The following is a 22,096-nucleotide window of genomic DNA, read 5'->3' as shown; positions in this document are numbered from 1 at the left end:
TGGGTGGAGGGGGTGGTAAGGAGGCACCTTACTCAGTCCGCTGTTCAGGCACTCACTCACTGCCCCTCTCTGCTAGCCTCCCTGCAGGGCTCTGCTCTGGCCGTCTCCACCAGCCATCCTACTGGCTGCTCCCCACATCTTTCCGCCAGCTACCCTGCTGGCTGCGCCTCTCCACCAGCTTGCGAAGATGTCTTCAGGTTCCACCACTTAACACAGCTCTCAATGATTTCACCTGTTAGTGCAAAAGCTTTGCTGCTAGTGCAGACTGGGCAGTCTCTTGCATCAGAGACCTGGTTCTAAAGTAAATCTAATACTTAGACCTAGGTATCAGTGACTTCAGCTCTGCAGCATTTAACAAGACTCTCAATAGAGTCTAAGGGTATGTCTACACTATGAAATTTAGGTCGAATTTATAGAAGTTAAATTTTTAGAAAGCGATTTTATACCCCTGATTGTGTGTGTCCCCACTTAAAACCATTAAGCCCATTAAGTCGGCGGAGCGCGTCCACAGTACCGAGGCTAGGGTTGACTTCTGGAGCATTGTACGGTGGGTAGCTATCCCGCAGTCTCCGCCGCCCATTGGAATTCTGGGTTGAGATCCCAATGCCTGATGGGGCAGAAAACATTGTTGTGGGTGGTTCTGGGTATATGTCATCAGGCCCCATTCCCTCCCTCCCTCCGTGAAAGCAACGGCAGACGATCGTTTCGCGCCTTTTTTCCTGGGTTACCCGTGCAGACACCATACCACGGCGAGCATGGAGCCCGCTCAGCTCACCGTCACCGTATGTCTCCTGGTTGCTGGCAGACGTGAGACTGCGTTGCTACACAGCAGCAGGTCATTGCTCTGTGGCAGCAGATGGTGCAGTATGACTGGTATCTGTCCTCATCGTCTCCTGGGTGCTCTAACCGGCCTTGGTCAGGTCGGTTGGGGTGCCTGGTCGGACATGGGTGCTCCTGGCAGACCTCGGTAAAGTCTGTCAGGGGCGCCTGCACATAAATGGGAGTGACTCAGGTCATTCTCTTCTTTAAGCTTTGTCTAATGGAGATTCAGTCCTGCCTGGAATATTGGCAGAGGAATAGCTTTCCCAGCCAGCAGCACCATCTGCTACCAGCCTCCCTGCCCTCCCTCTGTGATAGCAATGGGCAACAATCATTTCATGCCTTTTTCCATGGGGGTGCCATATTGCTGTCAGCATCATCATCCACCCGCCGCTTCCACTGCCACTCTGCTCTCCTGCTCACGCCATACCACGGCAAGCATGGAGCTCTCTCAGATCACTGCGGCAGTTGTGACTGTTCTAGACATCACGCGCATTATCATGCAGTACATGCAGAGCCAGAACCTGCAAAAGCAGGCGAGGAGGCGATGGCAGTGCGGTGAGGAGAGTGATGAGGACATGGACACAGACTTCTCTCAAAGTATGGGCCCCGGCAATCTGGACATCCTGGTGGCAATGGGGCAGGCTCATGCCGTGGAACGCCGATTCTGGGCCCAGGAAACAAGCACAGACTGGTGGGACCACATAGTGTTGCAGGTCTGGGACAATTCCCATTGGCTGCGAAACTTTCATATGCGTAAGGGCACTTTCATGGAACTTTGTGACTTGCTTTCACCTGCCTTGAAGCACAAGAATACCAAGATGAGAGCAGCCCTCACAGTTCACAAGCGAGTGGCGATAGCCCTGTGGAAGCTTGCAACGCCAGACAGCTACCGGTCAGTTGGGAATCAATTTGGAGGGGGCAAATCTACTGTGGGGGCTGCTGTGATCCAAGTAGCCGACACAGTCACTAAGCTGCTGCTATCAAGGGTAGTGACTCTGGGAAATGTGCAGGTCATAGTGGATGGCTTTGCTGCAATGGGATTCCCTAACTGTGGTGGGGCGATAGACGGAACCCATATCCCTACCTTGGGACCGGACCACCAAGGCCGCCAGTACATAAACCGAAAGGGGTACTTTTCAATCATGCTGTAAGCACTGGTGGATCACAAGGGACGTTTCACCAACATCAACGTGGGATGGCCGGGAAAGGTACATGAAGCTCGCATCTTTAGGAACTCTGGTCTGCAGGAACAGCTGCAGCAATCGACTTTCTTCCCAGACCAGAAAATAACCGTTGGGAATGTTGAAATGCCTATAGTTATCCTTGGGTACCCAGCCTACCCCTTAATGCCAGGGCAGTTAGAAGAGCACAGCAGGGCACGCTGCACATCAGAGAAGCTTTGAAAACCAGTTTCATGACTGGCCAGTGTGAAAGTTCTGTTTGTTTCTTGATGAAAACCCCCCACTTGGTTCACTCTACTTCCCTGTAAGCCAACCGCCCTCCCGTCCCGCCTTTGATCACCTCTTGCAGAGGCAATAAAGTCATTGTTATTTCAAATTCATGCATTCTTTATTAATTCATCACACAAAAATGGGGGGATAACTGCCAAGGTAGCCCAGGAAGGGAGGGGGAAGAGGGAAGCACTGGGTGGGATGGGGAAGGAGGGGAGGAAAGAAGGACAAGAACCAAAGAAGCACACTACACTTCAAAACTTATTGAATGCCAGCTTTCTGTTGCTTGGGCAGTCCTCTGGGATGGAGTGGTTGAGTGCCCGGAGGCCCCCCCACCACATTCTTGGGCGTCTGGGTGAGGAGGCTATGGAACTTGGTGAAGAGGGCGGTTGGTTACACAGGGGTTGTAGTGGCGGTCTGTGCTCCTGCTGCCTTTCCTGCACCTCAACCATAAGCCGGAGCATATCAGTTTGATCCTCCAGTAGGCTCAGCATTGCATCCTGCCTCCTTCTAATCACGCTGACGTCCCCTCTCCTCTCGTCTCGCTCCTCCCTCCTGTCCTCGTGTCATTTTGTGCTTTCCTGGACTCTGACATTGTCTCCCTCCACACATTGTGCAGGGTAGGAGGCCTGCATGAGCTCAGAGAACTTTCATCGCAAGTGCATTTTTTTCGGCTTCTAATCTTTGATAGCCCCTGGGATGGAGATGATAGGGGGAGCATTGAAACATTTGCAGCTGCGGGATGGAAAAAAGGGAGATTAGTCTTTAAAAAGAGACATTTTAGAAAACAATGGGTAGACTCTTTCATGGTGAACCAAGCTGTTAACATTACATAGCACATGTGGTTTCTTTAAAAATTCACATTTTGCCTCTTATATCGAGGTATGGTGTGAGAGATCACACATGCAGGGCCGGCGGGCAACAGAATTCGGCTTACAGGCAGACATGGTAAGCCACAGTCTTTTGTCTTCTTTAACCTATGTGATAGACCCAGGCCAGTTGGGTACAGCAGAGTAGCCATATTGGGATCCAGGAAGTGGAACACTGCTAAAGGATCCCTCCCCAGCCTAAGGGGGGTGGGTCCACAGGACATGGAAAACCAAATAATTACGGGAGACAACTAATGAATAACAGGGACAGGAGTGTGGTCAAAGGGTCAAACGAAGGGAACCGGACAGGGGACACTGAGCAGAGAAACCCGGACAGCGCCCACTGCTCCTCAACGGCGTCAAGGGAGTCAGTGGATGCTGCCCAGAGGAACTCTGCCCAGAGACGTGAATGGACGGAGGATCGGAAATAGGCCCCACAGTCACTGGAGACTCCATCGGCCAACCTCCTCACCCTGGTTTTATAGATGGCCACTTTAGCCAGGGCCAGGAGGAGGTTGACCAGGAGGTCCTGCAACTTAGTGGGGCCACGGACAGTGAGTGCATAGATAAGGAGGTGAGGGGAAAAGTGCAACCAAAACCTTAACAAAATATTCGTGAGGAGCCAGAATAGGGGCTGCAACCTGGCGCACTCCAGGTAGACGTGCGCCAGGGTTTCCCTCACGCCGCAAAAGGGGCAGGTGTCCGGGATTGGGGTGAACTGTGCCAAGTACACGCCTGTGCTCACGGCCCCGTGAAGGAGCCGCCAACTGATATGCCCGGTGGGCCTCGGGACTAAGGTGGAATATAGGCTGGCCCACCGGGATTCCGCACCCTCTAGAGGTGGCAGAAGGTCCTGCCACTTTGTGTCAGGGCGGGGTGTGAGGGTGAGGACATGAAGGGTGTGGAGCACGAGTGTGTAGAGATGTTTCCTTGGCGCGGTCTGGAACCGGACCGGCTGCAGCTCGTGTAGCCGGCTCACGGTGAAGGGGCGGGGGGGTCAGTTGGGTCCACGGGGCAGGGGACCGATGAAAAGGTCCGGAGGGCCTGGGGTGGAGGGTGGGCGGGGCATGCCCTCTCTTAGGACCCGGTCGAGGTAAACCCAAGCAGCGGGTGGAGAAGCGGCCCTCACCTCCTGAAGTACACGCAGGGGAGTACGAGGTCTGGAGAGCCCCATGCGCTGAGCGAGTGTCAGGGGATCCAGCCAGTCTACCCCGTCGTAGTCCAGGAGGTCTCTGACTCTGGTAACTTCTGCCAGGACCAACCTGTGGCGCACCGAGGGGGACTCTGCCACCTGCACACGAAGCTGGGGGTTCTGTAGCAGGAGCTCCGCAAGGAGATCTTCTCCCATGGAGGCCGCCACAGACCTGGTGGCTGTGAACAGTTTCCAGGTCTGGAGGAGGTCCTGGTAGAAGACCGGCAGCCCGGAGAGGTCTCGCAGAAGACCTCTCAGATGGAGGTAAAGGAGCTGCCGGTCATATCGGAGCCCTCGGAAGCGGTGCAGGAAGGCGTGCGCCAGTATGCTCCACGCTGGACTACCTGCTCCATAAAGGAGCCTCTGCAGGTCCTGGAGGCGGAAGACATGGACCTGAGTGCAGAGACACTTCAGGCCCTACCCTCCCTCCTCCAGGGGTAGACGGAGAACCCCTGCAGAGACCCAGTGCAGTCCTGACCAGAAGAAGTCCAGAATCAACGTCCGGAGGTTGGCCAGGAAATCTGGGGCCAGGACCAGGGTGTTGAGCCGATACCAGAGCATGGACAGGACTAGTTGATTAAGCACCAGTGCCCTCCCTCGAAGGGAGAGACACTGGAGTAGTCCTGTCCATCTCCGGAGCCACTCTACCACCCTGCCCTCTAAACCATGCCATTTCTCCGGGGGAGACGGATCCTTGGCAGAAAGGTAAACGCCGAGATGGAGCAGCGGACCCGCGCTCCACCGGATGGCTTGAAGCGTGGGTGGGAGGGAGCTCGCCTGCCGCCAGTCCCCTACCACCAAGCCAGAGCTCTTGACCCAGTTGACCCGGGCGGAGGAGGCTGCCAAGTAAACGGCCTGGGAAGCCTCCACCCGCGCCAAGTCGCCCGGGTCCTGGACCACGAGGAGCACATCATCGGCGTATGCCGACAGGACCAGCCACAGCTCCGGCTCCCGTAGCGCCAACCCTGTCAACCTCCTGCTTAGGAGACAGAGGAAGGGCTCGATCACCAGAGCGTATAGCTGGCCCAAGAGGGGACACCCCTGCTGTACTCCTCAACCGAAACTGACCGGTTCAGTCAGGGTCCAGTTGAGCCTGACCAGACACTCTGCGGAGGCGTACAGCACCTGGACAAAATCCACAAACTGGGGTCCAAAGCCAAACGCTCGCAGAGTGTTCAGGAGATACCCGTGATCCACCCTGTCGAACGCCTTCTCCTGATCCAGGGACAGGAAGGCGAATGACAGACCGTCCCTACACCTGAGTTCCAAGAGGTCCCGGACCAGATATAGGTTGTTGAATATGGTGCGGCCCGGGACGGTGTAGGTCTGGTCTGGGTGGATCACGTCCGCCAGCACAGACCCTAGCCGCAGCGAGATGGCTTTCGCTACGACCTTGTAGTCCGTGCTGAGGAGCAAGTTGGGACGCCAATTTCGTAAATCGTGGAGGTCCCCCTTCTTTGGCAATAAGGTGAGCATGGCTCACCTGCACAAAAGAGGGAGGACCCCGCCCTGCAAAGACTCGACCCAGACGGTGACTAGTTCTGGGCTGAGGACGTCCCAGAACACATGGTAGAACTCCATGGTCAGCCCATCCATGCCCGGAGATTTATTGGTGGGCATGTGGTGGAGGGCTTCCAAGACCTCGGCCAGAGTGAGAGGCAGCTCTAGCCGGTCTTGTTCGCTCGCGCTGATCGTCGGGAGTTCGTCCCAGAGCACTCTGCAAGCGTTAGGATCGGTCAGATCCGGGGAGAAAAGGCCTGCGTAGAAGGCCCTGGCCCTCCCGCACATCTCCACCGGATCCATGAGGAGGGTGCCATCCTCTGCGAGGAGGCAGGTGATGTGCTTCTTGGCCCCCCTCTTTATCTCCAGGGCATAGAAGAAGCGGGAGCCGCAATCCATCTCCCGAAGGAGGCAGACGCGGGATCGAACAAAAGCACCCTGGGCCCGATGGTCCTCGAGGGCCCAGAGCTCCTCCCGTTTCTCCTGGCACACCCTGCAGAAGGATGGATCCTCGGGGCTGGCAGCCAGACACCTCTCCAGCTCTAAGACCTCCCGTTCCAACTGCCCTATCGCCACATCCCTCCGTTGGCTGGCGCCCCGGGTGTAGTCATGGCAGAAGAGCCGGGTGCGCACCTTCCCCAGGTCCCACCACCGCCGCACCGAGGGAAAGGTACGCCGCTGCCCTCGCCAGGCCAGCCAGAACTCCTGGAAGGACTCCGCGAAGCCCACATCCTCCAACAAGCTGTTATTAAAATGCCAATAGGCCGGCCCTGGCCTCTCTGCGCAGAGAGAGACCATCACGGTGGCTAAGTGATGATCAGAGAATGGGGCCGGCCGGATGCTGGAGGAGTGGGCCTGTGAAAGATGGAAACATGATAAATAGATGCGGTCCAACCGGGAGTGGCACGACCGATGGGCCTCCACCCGGACAAAAGTGAACGTCGAGACGTCATCCGGGTGGTGATTGTGCCAGACGTCCACCAGGGAGTGATGGTCGACTATCTCCTGGAGGACGTCCGTGGCGGCCGGGCACTGCTCAGTCCCCAAGCGGTCCTGCTCCTCGAGGGTCGTATTAAAGTCCCTGCCCAGGACCAGGCACTCGCGAGGATCCAAGGTGCCAAGGAAGGCGGACGTCTGCTGAAAGAAACACAGCCGCTCCGGGCCCAATGTTGATGAGATTGACCATGAGCCCCTCCATACGGACCCGGAGGTGCAGCAGGCAGCCTGGCACAGCCTCGGCGACCCCCAGCACCTCGGGCCGTAGGTTGGGGGAGAACAGGGTCGCCACTCCAGCCGTACGAACTGTAAGGTGGCTAAAGTAGACCCTGTCCCCCTGTTCCAGCTGCCAGCTATCTTCGGTGGCCGGATCCGTATGGGTCTCCTGCAGGAAAACCACAGAGTACCCCCCCTCCCGAAGGAAGCAGAGCACCTGGCACCTGCGGAGACCCATCCAACAGCCCCGGGTGTTTAACGTGGTGATGGTGAGACGTGCCATGAGGAGGGCTGGGGGGGATCCTCGCCTGCAGGGACGCTCGCGGTTCACAACGGGCCGCGCAACAATCTGTGACCTACCCCGTAGGTAAGTAGGGAGTCACGGAAGAGGTGGACCCGCTGCTAGGCCGCGGTGGCCTGCTTCCCGGTCCTTTTACCCTCCCCTATGAGGGCCCTCATGGCCCGGAGGATTTGATGGAAGTCCCCCCATCACTGCAGGGCAAGCTGCACCTTGTTACAGGAACCCCAGACATCCTCAAGGAACTCCCGCAGCTCCTCTTGCAGCGTATGCGGGGCTGGGGTCACTAGCCCCAGGCTTACCTCTTGAGGGACCACTGACACAGCCCCATGGCCCACCGAAACAGGCAGGCAAGGGGCAGACCCCCGACGTGGAGCCCGATGGGCTGGCACCACGCAGCCCCCCACAAACCCTGGCTTGATTGGGGGCGGCGGAGGGAAGGTAGCAGCTCCTAGTGAGTCGGGACTGGGAAATACAGAAGCCGCTCCCTGGGGGCTATCCTCTAAGAACGAGGAGATGACGGCCCCAGGGGCAGCAATGATATCACGGGAGGTGGAGGGGGCAGGGATAGGGTTGACATCAGGGGCAGGGCAGGCACCCAGAGTAGGAGTAAGGCAGGGGTTGGGTGCAGAGTCAGGGAGAAGGGCAAAGGCAGGATCCTGGGCCCCAGGAGCCAAGCCGTTGGGAAATGGCCCCTCTCGATCGGGCTCTGGGAGCTGGGGGCGGGGCAGGGGGCCCTCCGTGACGCTGGGCTCTGGCACCACGGCCGGCGTAATAGCCACAGCATCTTCAGTGGGGTCCCCACCCGGGAAGGAGGTCGATCGCCCCATGCCCTCGAGGGGCAGCCTGTGGGGCTCAGGTCCCAGCCACACAGCACCGGCGGTCACCTCACTGGGCTCGGCGGCCAACAGCACAGTGCCACCTGCGGCCGGGCAGATGGAGGAGCCCGGGGAACCCTCGGAGGCGTGAGCAGAAACAGCGGTTAGGGGAAAGGAGCATGGGGAAGGCGGGGCCGGGGTGAGGTCTCTCAGATCGAGGCCCGCTAGCAGAGGGTCATCCTCCCCCTGGGTGACTGGCGTCAGACCCAGGGCCTTGATCTCCTTGTAAATGAAGGGGAGCTCTCCTTCCGCCACCCCGGAGGTCTCCCTGCCAGTGCCGAAGCGATGCTTGTCCCGGGGCTCACGGGGATGGTAACGGGATGGTAACGGGGCAGGTGGGGTTCCATCGGGGGCCTTGGAGGGAAGGGGCTCCAACGGAGGGACGGTACTGCCCTCCCGTGCTGCCACGTTTTCCCCAGCCAGCACCAGGGGGTGGCACGCGCCTGCGGGCAAGGCAGAGGGCTCGTCATCAGTGCCCCCCTTTCTGGTCTTCTGGGGGGCTTCTGCATCGTTGGAAAGGAGTGGAGCTCGAGCCCTCCACTTGCCCCGCTTCCCCTGAACTAGGGCCCAGCTCTCCATGGCATCATCGGGGGGTCGGCTAACAGGGGTCAGGTCAGGGGGCAAGGACGATGGCTCAGGGACCGTGGGAGGTAGTGGTGGGGCGGAATGAGGGAGGGAAGATTCCCCCTGGAGCGGGCCCTCTCCCATGCTCTGCGATATCCCTGCCACACCCTCCTCTAGGGGCCCCGCCGGATTGTAGGCAGCAGAGGCGGGGCTCTCCCGCTCGTCTGGGCTATTGCCACTCGCTTCTCAACTGTGAGGGCTGCTCTCATCTTGGTATTCTTGCGCCTCAGGGCAGGGGAAAGCAAGTCACAAAGTTCTATGAAAGTGCCCTTAAGCATGCAAAAGTTTCGCAACCACTGGCAATCATCCCAGACCTGCAACACTATGCGGTCCCACCAGTCTGTGCTTGTTTCCCAAGCCCAGAATCGGCGTTCCACCGCATGAACCTGGCCCATTAGCACCATGATGCCCACATTGCCAGGGCCCCTGCTTTGAGAGAAGTCTGTGTCCGTGTCCTCATCACTCACATTACCACGCTGCCGTTGCCTACTTTCCTGGTATCGCTTTGCCAGGTTCCAGTGCTGCATATACTGTTGGATAATGCGCGTGGTGTTTAATGTGCTCCTAAATGTCAAAGTGATCTGAGCCAGCTCCATGCTTGCCGTGGTATGGCGTCTGCACAGAAAAAAGGCGCGGAACGATTGTCTGCCGTTGCCCTGACGGAGGGAGGGGCGACTGATGACATGGCTTACCAGGTTGGCTTACAGGGAATTAAAATCAACAAAGGGGGTGGCTTTGTGAGAAACTGAATGTCCCCCTCAAGGATAGAACTCAAAACCTCAAGGATAGAACTCAAAACTGGGTTTGGCAGGCCGTTGATTTCACAGAGGGAAGGAGGGAGGGAGGAGAAAATGAATACAAAACAAATCTGGTCTATTTCTTGTTTTGAGCCACTTCATCTACCTTTATACATCTTGCTGGCAGCAGACTGTGCAGTACGACTGCTAGCCGTCATCATCTCCTGGGTGCTCGGCAGAAGATGGTGTAGTATGACGACTAGCCATCTTCTTCTGCTGGCTGGAGGTTAAAAAACAGTGCACTGCCAGTAGGACTGAATTGCCACGAGACGAAACTTAAAAGGGAAATGACCTGGCTGAGTCACTCCCATGTTTGCCCAGGTGCCCGATTAAAAGAGCACCCAGGACTACGTCGATGATGGTTACCAGTCATACTGCACTGTCTGCTGCCAAAAGGCAATTAACTGCTGCTGTGTAGCAATGCAGTACCACGTCTGCCAGCACCCAGGAGACATACGGTGATGGTTTGCTGAGCGGGCTCCATGTTTGCCGTGGTATGGCGTCTGCACAGGTAACTCAAGAAAAAAGGCACAAAACGATTTTCTGCCCTTGCTTTCATGGAAGGAGGGAGGGAAGGGGGGCCTGACGATATGTACCCAGAACCACCCGCGACAATGTTTTAGCCCCATCAGGCACTGGGATTTCTACCCAGAATTCAGATAGGCGGCGGAGACTGCGGGAACTGTGGGATAGCCACCCACAGTGCAACGCTCCGGAAGTCGACGGTTGCCTCGGTACTGTGGACACACTCCGCCTACTACATGCACTTAGAGCACTTGTGTGGGGACACACACAATCAACGGTATAAAACCGCTTTCTACAAAACCGACTTCTATAAATTTGACCTAATTTCATAGTGTAGACATACCCAGAGACTGTGGGAATTCTCTCAGCAACCTCCATTGCTGGCTTATGATGAAAAGGGCTCAGTAGACTGTATCCCTGCCCTTAGACAGAGAAGGGCTAGGTGGAGGGTTGCAGTGAGCCTCTGAAGCTAGCATAAACCGCCTGGAAGTGCGGGACCCATGGGGACAAGGTCGGAGCTTTGCCACAACTGGTGTCAGCAGTCGGATACATGATTGTTCACAGCGTGGCGGAACAAAGAGGTTTTTTTAAAAAAGTGCACTAAGGTTTTTGGTGTTGGGTTTTTGTTTGTACCACAATGGAGGAGGTGGTGAGAGTGCTGGTGCAAGCCATGGCAGCCCAGCAGGAGGCAACCCAGGCTCAGGCGATGGCGCAACGGGAGTGCATGAGGCTACAGCAGGAAACCAACCAATTATTAATGAGCCAGGCGACCCAAGATCAAGCCCTCCTGCGTGAGGTAATGGACCAGCTGAAGATCCTCACCACCCAGGCCCGGGGGTTCTATGGGACCGAACCCTGAGGGCCACCAGTTGTCTGCCAAAGATGACAGCAGAGATGACGTAGAGGCATATCTCCTCTAATTTGAAAGGTCTGCTCAGCGTGAGGCATGGCCCCAGGAGCAGTGGACCAGCATTCTTGCCCCTTTTTTGTGAGGAGAGGCCCAGAAGGCCTACTTTGATCTGCCCATCGAGGATGCCGCTGACTATTCCCGGCTGAGGGCAGAAATCCTAGCATGATCAGGGGTGACGGCAGTGGTATGGGCCCAGAGGTTAAAGGAGTGGAAATACAGGGAGAATAAATCTCTGAGGTCCCAACTATTTGACCTCATACACCTCGTTTGGAAGTGGCTACGGCCCGAGGCATGCAGCCCAGAGGAGATTTTGGAGACTTTGGTAATGGACCATTACATGCGGGGACTGCCTCCAGATCTCCACAAATGGGTATGCCAGAATGATCCATCCACCTACAACGAAATGATCACATTGGTGGAAAGATGGATGACAGCCAGGGAATTGACCCAACTCCCCAAGGAAGGCCCCTCACGAAGCAGACACTCGACCCTGACCCTGGAGGGTTGGGCAGCTAAATCCCCAGGGAGTCCTAGGTGGAAGAAGAGGGGGACCGAAAACCAGCAGGGAACCCAGAAGGAAGGAAAAGGCCTGAGTGGGGGGGAACCTGGGACTAAACCTCCTAACCCACGTGATAAGAGAGTGACTAGAAGTTATTATAAGTGTTACGGGTGCGGGGAGTTGGGGCACATAGCGGCCCAGTGCCCCAGTGTCGTAGAGCCCATGCAGTGTAATCTCGGGGACAGGGCAGACCCATGCAGTGTACTCAATATTGTAGGGTTGCAGTTACCCCACATAAATATACAAGGCAGGTAAAGTTGAATGGGGTAGAAACCATGGCACTTGTAGACTCGGGGAGTGCTATCACCCTAATTTTGGGTAAATTAGTGAATAGTAGCCAATTAATGCAGGCTAAGCATATGGGGGTAACCTGTGTCCATGGGACTGTTAGTTACTTCCCCATCATACCAGTGAAAATTGAAATTCAGGGAAAGGTCACTGAGGTGAAAGCAGGGGTAGTCCCAAACCTCCCAGACCCCGTGCTCATAGGTAGAGATTTCCCTGTGTTTGGAAACTTGCTCCCACTGGAGGAATTGGAGGGAGAGGAGCTCCCTGAACTTCAGGAGGCTTCCGCAGCAGAATGTCACCTCCCATTTTTCGCAGAAATGTCCCAGGAGCTATTTCCTGTCCCGGGGAAAGGCAGGAAGACCAAGAGAGAAAGAAGGGCAGCCAAGGCCTTGGGTACACGAATCCTGATACAAGGACAGGGGCCACCTGTGTAGGCAGACGTACACGGGCAACCGAAGGGGAGGGCCCCGAGACGGAGGAGGGGTCAGAGGCCACTTCCAATCCCCAATCTCACGGAGCCAGCTGAGAGGGCAGAGACGGATCCCTCAGAGTTCGGACTGATAAGCCCCGGGAGAGAGACTTTTGGATGGGACCAGGTGGAAGACCCAAGGTACGAGAATGCCAGGAAGGAGGTGGCTGAGATAGATGGGGTACCTATAGAGGGAAAGGCCTGGGGCCCAGGGCCCTACTTTGTGATCAAGAGGAATCTCCTATACCGAGTCGTGCAAATGCAGGAGGAAGAGGTACACCAGTTCCTAGTACCCCGGAAACACCAGAAGACAATATTAAGCCTCACTCACAGTCACCTTTTTAGAGGGCACCTGGGACTGGAGAAAACCCAGGTGCAAATCTTATGCAGGTTCTTCTGGCCAGAGGTACATGAAGATGTCCGGCAGTACTGTGCCTCTTGTCCTGAATGCCAACTGCACAGTCCTCGTCCACATCTAAGGGCTCCTTTGGTATCCTTGCCAATCATCAAAGTTCCATTTGAATGGATTGCCATGGATCTTGTGGGGCCACTAGAGAAAACATTCCGAGGCCACCAGTATGTGCTTGTCATCCTAGACTATGCAACCTGGTACCCAGAAGCTGTCCCCTTAAGAAACACAACTTCCAAGAGCATTGCCAAAGAATTAGTGGCAATCTTTGCCCAGGTAGGGCTACCAAAAGAAATCCTCACAGACCAGGGAACACCATTCACGTCCAAGTTGATGAAGGACCTGTGTTCCCTGCTCCATGTCCAGACCCTGCGGACCTCGGTTTACCATCCAGAAACCGATGGTCTGGTGGAAAGATTTAACTGGACCCTCAAGACCATGATAAGAAAGGTGGTAAGCAAGGATGGGAAAGATTGGAACAACCTACTACTGTATCTCGTGTTCGCCATCCGTGAGGTTCCCCCAAGCTTCCACCGGATTCTCCCCCTTTGAGCTGTGTATGGACACAACCCCTGAGGCATCCTGGACATAGCCAAGGAAATTTGGGAGGAGGAACCCAGTGAGGGGAAGAACGTAATAGATCATGTGCTGTGGATGAGGGACCGGATAGCCCGGGTCACTCCTATAGTGAGGGAGCACCTAGAGAAGGCCCAAGAGTCCCAGAGAACCTATTACAACCATCAAGCCAAGGTTTGTCAGTTTCAACCCAGTGACCGAGTAATGGTACAAAATAGTCGAACCCGTAGGGGAAGTAAATTACAAGGTGCGACAACTGGGACGTCGAAAACTAGAGCAGAGGGTGTCTCCTTATCTAATGACAGCCCAGAAGAAAGAGGTAACCGAGATGATCGCCCAATATCAAGGCGTATTCTTGACACAGCCGGGTCGCACAACTGGGACATATCACCACATCATCACGAACCCTACTACTGTATTAATGTAGACACAAGAACTCATCAGCACAAACCCAACTAACCTCCCCGCTCACACACACACAATTCTCTGGGATGATCGCTTCACCCCTTCCCCCACCACATGGGTAACAGGAGGGAAGATTTCTGTTCAGCCACAGGCAAACAGCCCAGCAGGAACAGCCACCTCTGATTGTCCCCTTAATAAAATTCCCCTATTTCAACCAGGTGATCATGAATGATATCACTCTCTTGAGGATAATACAGAGAGATAAAGAATGGGTGTTGCTTGAATGCCAGCAAGCACTGGGACCATACGCTGCCATGCTTTGTTATGCAATGATTCCAGACTACATGCTGCTAGCCTGCCGCAGTAAAGTGTCCTACCATGGAGGACGGAATAAGGCTGCCCTCCCCAGAAACCTTTTGCAAAGGCTTTGGGAGTACATCCAGAAGAGCTTCACTGAGATGTCCCTGGAGGATTTCCCGCTCCATCCCCAGACACGTTAACAGACTTTTCCAGTAGCTGTACTGGCCGCGAATGCATCCCAAGTCTTCAGGGCTAATTAATCATTAAACACACTTGCTTTTAAACTGTGTATTATATTTACAAAAGTACACTCACCAGAAGTCCCTTCTCCGCCTTCTAGGTCCAGGAGCCCATCTTCGGTGGGTTGGGAGGGTACTAGATCCAGGGTGAGAAACAGTTCCTCTCTGTTGGGGAAAACGCTTTCTCCGCTTGCTTGCTGTGCTTCAACCTCCTCCTCCTCTTCCTCATCCCCAAAATCCGCAGTCCTGCTGTGTGAGAGTCCATGATGGTAGTTGTAGGGGCACCCCCTAGAATGGCATGCAGCTCATCACAGAAGCAGCATGTCTGGAGCTCTGACCTGGAGCGGTCATTTGCCTCTCTGGTTTTTTGGTAGGCTTGCTTGAGCTCCTTAAGTTTCATGCAGCACTGCTGCGAGTCCCTGTTATAGCCTCTGTCCTTCATGCCCTTGGAGATTTTTTCAAATATTTTGGCATTTCGTCTTTTGGAATGGAGTTCTGACAGCACAGATTCACCTTCCCATTCAGCGATTAGATCCAGTACCTCCCGTTCGGTCCATGCTGGAGCTTTTTTGTGATTCTGGGACTGCATGGTCACTCTGCTGATGAGCTCTGCATGGTCACCTGTGCTGATCAGCTCACCATGGTAGCCAAACAGGAAATGAAATTCAAAAGTTCACAGGGCTTTTCCTGTCTACCTGACCAATGCATCTGAGTTGAGAGTGCTGTCCAGAGCAGTCATAATGGAGCACTCTGGGATAGCTCCCAGAGGCCAATACCGTCGAATTGCGTCCACACTACTACAAATTTGACCTAGTGAGGTCGATTTCAGTGCTAATCCACTTGTTGGGGAGGAGTACAGAAAACAGTTTTTAGAGCCCTTAAAGTCAGAAAAAATGGCTTCATAGTGTGGACGCGTGCAGGGCTAAACCAATCTAACACTGCTAAATCCAACCTAAACTCATTGCGTAGACCAAGGCTAAATTAGCTCTTTTATTACACGGGTGGTGAACAAGATAAAGGATCAAACAGTATTTACAGCCCTTAAACAGAGCCCACGCAACCAGATGTAAACTAGATAATTTTTTCACTTCAAGGTCTAAAAGACACAGACAAGGTTTTCATCTCAAGGCCAAAACACTTGATCACGGCCTTGGATAGACCAAGAGACTACTTATACTTGCTCTTAGCCTACAGAGCCAAGATACCTATTCCCCCACCCTATCTCAGCCCACTAGGCCTCTGGAACCCATGTGCCCTGACTAGCGAGTGTCACCTACCTGAGGGCGAGTCCCTCCATCGGGGTATGCCAGGCACAGTTCCGCTGCCATCGATTCACACAGCAAGAACAACAACCATTCACTACTCCCGCCCAACAACAAGGAGACTGGGAATCCAACACCAGCCAGAAGTGATCATTTGTGCAAGCAATCCTATCATGCTGAGCATGTAGGCAGGGTGGGTGTGCCCAGGCAAATGAGATCAGCTCCTGAAGTCCTCTTCCACAGCTCATCACTAGATGTCAGGGAAGAGCTCATTCAGACTCTGCTTATGCTTGTTTTAAGGCAGGCATTCTCAACCTTTTTCTTTCTGAGGCCCCGCCCAACACCCTATAAAAACTCCGCAGCCCTTTGTGCCATAACAACTGTTTTTCTGCATATAAAAGCCAGGGCCAGCATTGGAGGTAGCAAGCTGGGCAACTGCCTGGGGCCCCACGCCACAGAGGGCCCTATGTAGCTAAGTTGCTCAGGCTTCAGCTTCAGCCCAGGGTGGTGGGGCTCAGGGCCCTGGGCTTCAGCCCCAGGCAGTGGGGCTTTGGCTTTCTGCCCTGGGCCCCAGCAAGTCTAATGCTGGCCATGCTTGGGGGACACCCTGAAACCTGCTCATGGCCCTGTCCGAGTGGCAGGTGAGAGACAAACTCAGCAGAGCTGGCCCCTTCCTCAGGTCCCTCACTGCTTAATGGTTTGGTGTACAGGTGTTGCTGATATGTACAGCAAACTTCTCTGGCTCGAGTATGTTGGAAAATGGAACCCCCCAGAGAGGGAGACAATAAAGGGACCAAGGACAGAGCCTGGAGGGACCCAGAGGAAGAGCAGGGAGGATGAAGAGCCACTTAAGGGGGAAATGCAGGAGGAGAAATGTAGACTGGAACTCCACTCTGGGTGCACTAGCACCCCCTGCACGTTTGAGCAGAGATTTCTCATAACGGTGTCTGTTCAGGCAGCGCATGTGTTCTAGTCAGCCTCAGGCCCCATGCCATTGTTCTTCAGTTCCCGCTCAGCCGCCTTGGCCTGAGGCAGCTGTCCCCTGGAGATTATCTCAGCTGTGTCCTGGTTTCTTAGTATTCGAGAAATTAGTTAGGAAGTAACAGTAACTTTAGCTTCCTAGTTTAAAAAATAAAATGCATTTTAAAAAGTCTGATATCTTATATTTAGACAGATATTAGTTAGTACATAGGTGAGTTCTTGTTCATGGGGAGGTTATGCCCAGTTCTCCCGGTTTCAAACAGTGTATCTCGTGCCGGGGGGCAATCCTGGTAAATGACAGGCACTCCCACTGCATCCGTTGCCTTGGGGAATCGCACATTGCACAGAAGTGTAACTTCTGTCTGGGGCTGAAATCTAGAGCCAGAAAAAACAGGCAGATCAAACTATGCCTGGCTTCTGACCCAGGTCAAAGGAAGCCCCTTTATACACCAGTCTGAGCAAATCTGCTGCTTTCCTTTAGGGGATCTAAGAGGAATATGCAAGATTCATCTCATAAGTCCTCCAGTGACCGTGCCCCAAGTTCACTAGGTAGGGTGAAAAAAGCAGTTCTAGGATCTGGTCAAGAGAATTGCTGATTCCTTGCAGATCCCTCTCAAGGAGGTTAAAGAACCTCATTATATGCTGCTTGATGTCCTTCCCCATCTGATGGGTCCAAACTGCTTGTGGATAGCACAGACTCCAGAGCTACTTTGTGTATTCTTGGGATCTATATGCCTGCCTACAATAGAAAGTTTAGCACACCCCAGATGGCTCAGAGATCTTGTCCTGTTCAATTCCTGACCTCACAGGGACCACATGAGTTGTATCAAAAGAGACAGAAATTCCAGAGAAGGAAACCATCCACCTCTCAGCCTTCTACCTTCAAGCAGCAATTTTGACAGGCTGGCTGAAGGCTTGAATTACCATCCTCATCCTTACCAGCTGCACCAGTTCACCTGCCTTCCTCCCGTCAGTGACAGACTTTACCCCTTGGGAGTCGATTACTACAGACAGGTGGGGTTTTTGTAATTATCTCCATAGGGTACTCCATCTGCTTTACTACTCTTTTATTGACCAGCCTCACCTTCTTCATCCCTCTTAAGGGACCCCTCTCATGAGAGCTTGCTTCATCAAGAAATAGACTGTCCCCTAGGTGCACTAGCATAGCACCAATAGGGACATACATCTCAAAGACCCACAGTTACTGCACAGGGTGAGTGACCATTTCTTTTTGTGGGAAAAGAAGGGTTTTGATTATTTTTTCCTACTCCAAAAGTTTTGAGAAAATGTAGAAATAGGCTATGTTTTCTTGTGACACTTTCTCAATGAAAAATTCTGGTTTTCTATTTCAAAACAACTTTTTGTTTAAGAGTTAAGTTAATTATAGTAAAAAATAAATAAAAATTGTTCAGAATTAAAATGAAATATTTAGATTGACCCAACCAAAAAGTAGTTAGAAATATTGGTTTATGAAAATTTTTGAGGCTTTGGCTTTTTGTCTTGAGAACTTTTACAGGACAGGAAAACTGTTTGCTGCCCAGCTCCAGCCCTGGAAGCCAGCAGAGGAGCTGGAGTCACTTTTTGGGACATGCCAATAGCTCCCTCCGGTTCTAATGCAGACAGAAGACACTCCCTTTTCCTATGTACACACTGGTTTGTCCAGGCCTTGCTCCTCCCACATTCAGACCCCCTTCATCAGTCTTCTGCCCCAAAGGATTTTCCAGGAGAACCATAAAAAAGAAGAGCTCAGTTTAAAGCCCAGATTTTTCCTGACTGAAGCATCACTCAGTGGTGACCACCCTAGGGAGCCATGACTTCACTTCTTATTAACATGGATGGAGGGAGCCAGAGACCAAAGTCTCCTGTTCTGCAGGGCTGGGACATGCGAGTTACAGAACAAGAACAAACAAATCCAAAATATAATTCTCCAAAAGCCAAAAAGGATAAAAGCCTCACACCAATTGTCAAAAGTTGTCCATGCAAACATTCATTGGATGACCCCAGAGTTGTACCTTGCAAAGGGAATTAAAAACCAAGGGTCTTTAGTCATACAAATAAAGAGAAAACAAGGAAAGAAGTGGGACCATTAAGCACTGAGGATGGGGTGGAGATTAAAGATAATCTAGGCATGGCCCAACACCTAAATAAATACTTTCCCTTGGTTTATAATAAGGAGCTAAGAGGTAGTGGCAGGGTGGCTAATGGAAATGAGGATTATGGAGGTAGAAATGACCACATCCGAAGTGGAAGTCAAACCCAAATATTCAATGGGACTAAAGCGGGGGGTCCAGATAATCTCCATCCAAGAATATTCAAGGGACTGGCACATGAAATTGCAAGCCCAAAAGGATTTTTAATGAATCTGTAAACTCAAGGGTCATACCCTATGACTGGAGAATTGATAATATAGTTCCTATTTTTAAGAAATGGGGGGAAAGTGATCTGGGAAACTGCAGGCCTGTTAGTTGGACCTCAGTTGTATGTAAGGTCTTTGAACAAATTTTGAAAGAGAAAGTAGGTAAGAGGTAAATAATAACTGGGATAAAATACAAGGTTTTGCAAAAAGTAGATCGCACCAAACCAACCTGATATTCTTCTTCTTTGAGAAGATAACTGATTTTTAAACAAAGGAAATGCAGTAGCATTAATCTGCCTGGATTTCAGTAAGGCATTTGATACAGTTCCACCTGGGAAACTATTAGTTAAATTGAAGAAGATGGGGATTAATAGGAGAATTGAAACATGGATAAGGAACTGGTTAAAGGGAAGACTACAATGAGGCATACTGAAAGGTGAACTGTCAGGCTGGAGGGAGGTTATTAGTGGAGTTCCTCAAGGATTGATCTGGGGACCAATCTTATTTAATATTTTTATTATGGATCTTGGCACAAAAAGTGAGTGTGGTAATAAATTTGGTGGATGACACAAAGTTAGGAGTTATTGCCAAATACAGAGGAGGACCGGAATATCACACAAGAAGATACGAATGACCTTGTAAATTGGAGTAATAGAAATGGAATGAAATTTAACAGTGCAAAGTGCAAGGTCATGCATTTAGCGACTGACAACAAGAATTTCTGTTGTAAGCTTATCAGTTGGGAGGAACAGACGAGGAGAAAGACCTGGGTTTATTGGTTGATCAAAGGATGACTATGAGCAGCCAATTTGATGCAGAAGTGAAAAAGGCTAATGCAGACGTAGAATGTATCTGGAAAGATATTTCCAGTAGAGGCAGGGAAGTGTTAGTACCATTATATAAGGCACTGGTGAGACCTCATCTAGAATACTGTGTGCAATTCTGGTCACCCATGTGTAAGAAAGATTAATTCAAAATGGAACAGGTGCAGAGAAGGGCTACTAGGATGATCCGAGGAATGGAAAACCTACCTTACGAGAGGAGACTCAAAAAGCATGGCTTGTTTAGCCTAGCCAAAAGAAGGCTGAGGGGAGATACGATTTTATTATTTATTATTATTTATTTATTATTATTACGATTCTCTATAAATCCATCAGAAGAATAAATACCAGGGAGGGAGAGCAATTAAGTGCCAATGTTGACACAAGAACAAATGGATATAAACTGGTCACCCACAAGTTTAGACTTGAAATGAGATGAAGCTTTCTAAGCATCAGAGGAGTGAAGTTCTGGAACAGCTTTCCAAGGAGAGCAGAGGGGACAAAACCCTAACTTGGCTCAAGACTGAATTTGATAAGTTTATGGAGGGGAAATGGCATATGGCCCATCCACGACTGCTTTTAACAAATATCGCCAATGGTGGGAGATGGGACACTAGATGGGGAGGACTCTGAGTTATTACAGAGAATTCGTTCCCAGGTGTCTGGCTGATGGGTCTTCCTGAAATGCTCAGGGTTCAATTGACTGCCATCTTTGGGGTTGGATTGGCAGAGACCCTGTAGGCTTTTCATTTTCCTCTCCAGCTTGGGGCACAGGTCACTTGCAGGTGTAAATGGTGGATTCTCTGTAACGTGAAGTCTTTAAATGAAGATTTGAGGACTTCAGAAACTCAGCCAGAGGTTAGGGGGTCTATTACAGGAGTGGGTGGGTGAGGTTCCATGGCCTGCGATGTGCAGAAGGTCAGACTAGATGATCATGATGGTCCCTTTTGGCCTTAGAGTCTATGAGACCTGAAAGGAAACCTTTTTTAAAAAATGTTTTTGGTTCACCAAAAAGTTCAAAACAATCCAGTTTTAGGTCAACCTGAAATGAAAAAATCCATTATTCCCACAATGATCTTAGTGGAGGCTAGTCCCAAACGGTCACTGGTCTGCTCAGCTGAAATACAAGAGAAATCTGCCATGTTAAACCAAGCACAAAGTGGTGCAAACACTCCCAGAGTCCAGAAATGTCACAAAGGGCCCAGCACACAGCTTTAGAGTCACCTGCCCAATCCCTAGAGGTAGCGCCTCCTACTGGAGTGCCAGTGAATGCCCTCTTTCTAAATCATTGGGAGTAGGCTGAGCGACACCTGCTGAGCTCTCTGCCCTGATACTTTGGGTTCAGCTACTATCTATTTTGTGGATGAATCAGGGTCACATTTCACCAACATTCAGTGAAGTTTTGCAGTGCTGGTTAGAGGTGATTAGGGGCCAAAGCACCAGCTGAGTTACTCATAGTCGCCCACAGGCCTCAAGACCCAGATCCACAAAGGTCTTTAGGCTCCTAATTTCCATGGATTTCAATAAAGACAAGGTGGGTGAGGTAATATCTTTTATTGGACCACCTTCTGTTGCTGTAAGGGACAAGCTTTCAAGAATCAAGGAGCTCTTCTTCAGGTCTGGGAAAGGTGTCTGAGCTAAATATAAGTTGGGACATAAGGGGTTAACACATTAGGAATAACTATTTCACTAGGAGGGTGGTGAAGAACTGGAATGGGTTACCTGGAGATGTGATGGAATCTCCATCCTTAGAGGTTTTTAAGGCCCGGCTTGACAAAGCCCTGGCTGGGATGATTTAGTTGAGGTTGGTCCTGCTTTGAGCAGGGGATTGGACTAGATGACCTCCTGAGGTCTCTTCCAACTCTAATCTTCTATGATTCTATGCTGTAGGAGGCAGCAGGATGTGTTACAAATGTTGTAATGGGCTGTAAGACCAGTGCCTCTGTTTAATCCATGGGTTTTAGTCTTTAGCAGAATTATGAATTTAAGCTCCCAGGCTCATCTTCTGAAGGTGTTGTGCAGGTTTCCTTTGAGGACAAGGACTGATAAGTTAGATACGGAATGATTGCATTGTGAGAAGTTTTCACCCACAGGTGATAGGGTGTTTTTGTCTTTTGTTCTGTGTGAGTGCATTCGAGAGCATAGTGATTGTCTGCTTTCACCTACATAGTTGTTGTTGGGACATGTTGTGATAGGCATGTGTAGGCCCCATGGATCTTGAAAGGTGTGTTGTGAGGGTACCAATCATTGTAGCAGTGGAGATATGTCTGCAGGTTTTTCTGGAAGGGTCTGGTGCCACTTTGAATTGGTGTGTCCTGGTCTGTGGGAACTTGCTTCTGATGATGAGTTCAGC

The 22,096-nt window shown here is 52.0% G+C and overlaps 1 long non-coding RNA gene across 1 annotated transcript; it reads right to left on the bottom strand.

Moving 5' to 3' along the window:
- Nucleotides 1–2,372: 2,372 nt before the first annotated feature.
- Nucleotides 2,373–15,915, bottom strand: LOC142073197 (uncharacterized). Its single transcript, XR_012669923.1, has 3 exons — nucleotides 15,601–15,915; nucleotides 14,400–14,569; nucleotides 2,373–3,008 (listed from the first exon to the last, which is right to left on the bottom strand). It is a non-coding gene; the product is annotated as an uncharacterized LOC142073197 (long non-coding RNA).
- Nucleotides 15,916–22,096: the final 6,181 nt, after the last annotated feature.

This window comes from Caretta caretta, chromosome 9 (genome assembly GCF_965140235.1).
Source record: "Caretta caretta isolate rCarCar2 chromosome 9, rCarCar1.hap1, whole genome shotgun sequence".
Classification (NCBI taxonomy): domain Eukaryota; kingdom Metazoa; phylum Chordata; order Testudines; family Cheloniidae; genus Caretta; species Caretta caretta.
Note: the sequence above shows the minus strand (reverse complement) of the source record. Positions and strands in the feature narration are given on the sequence as shown.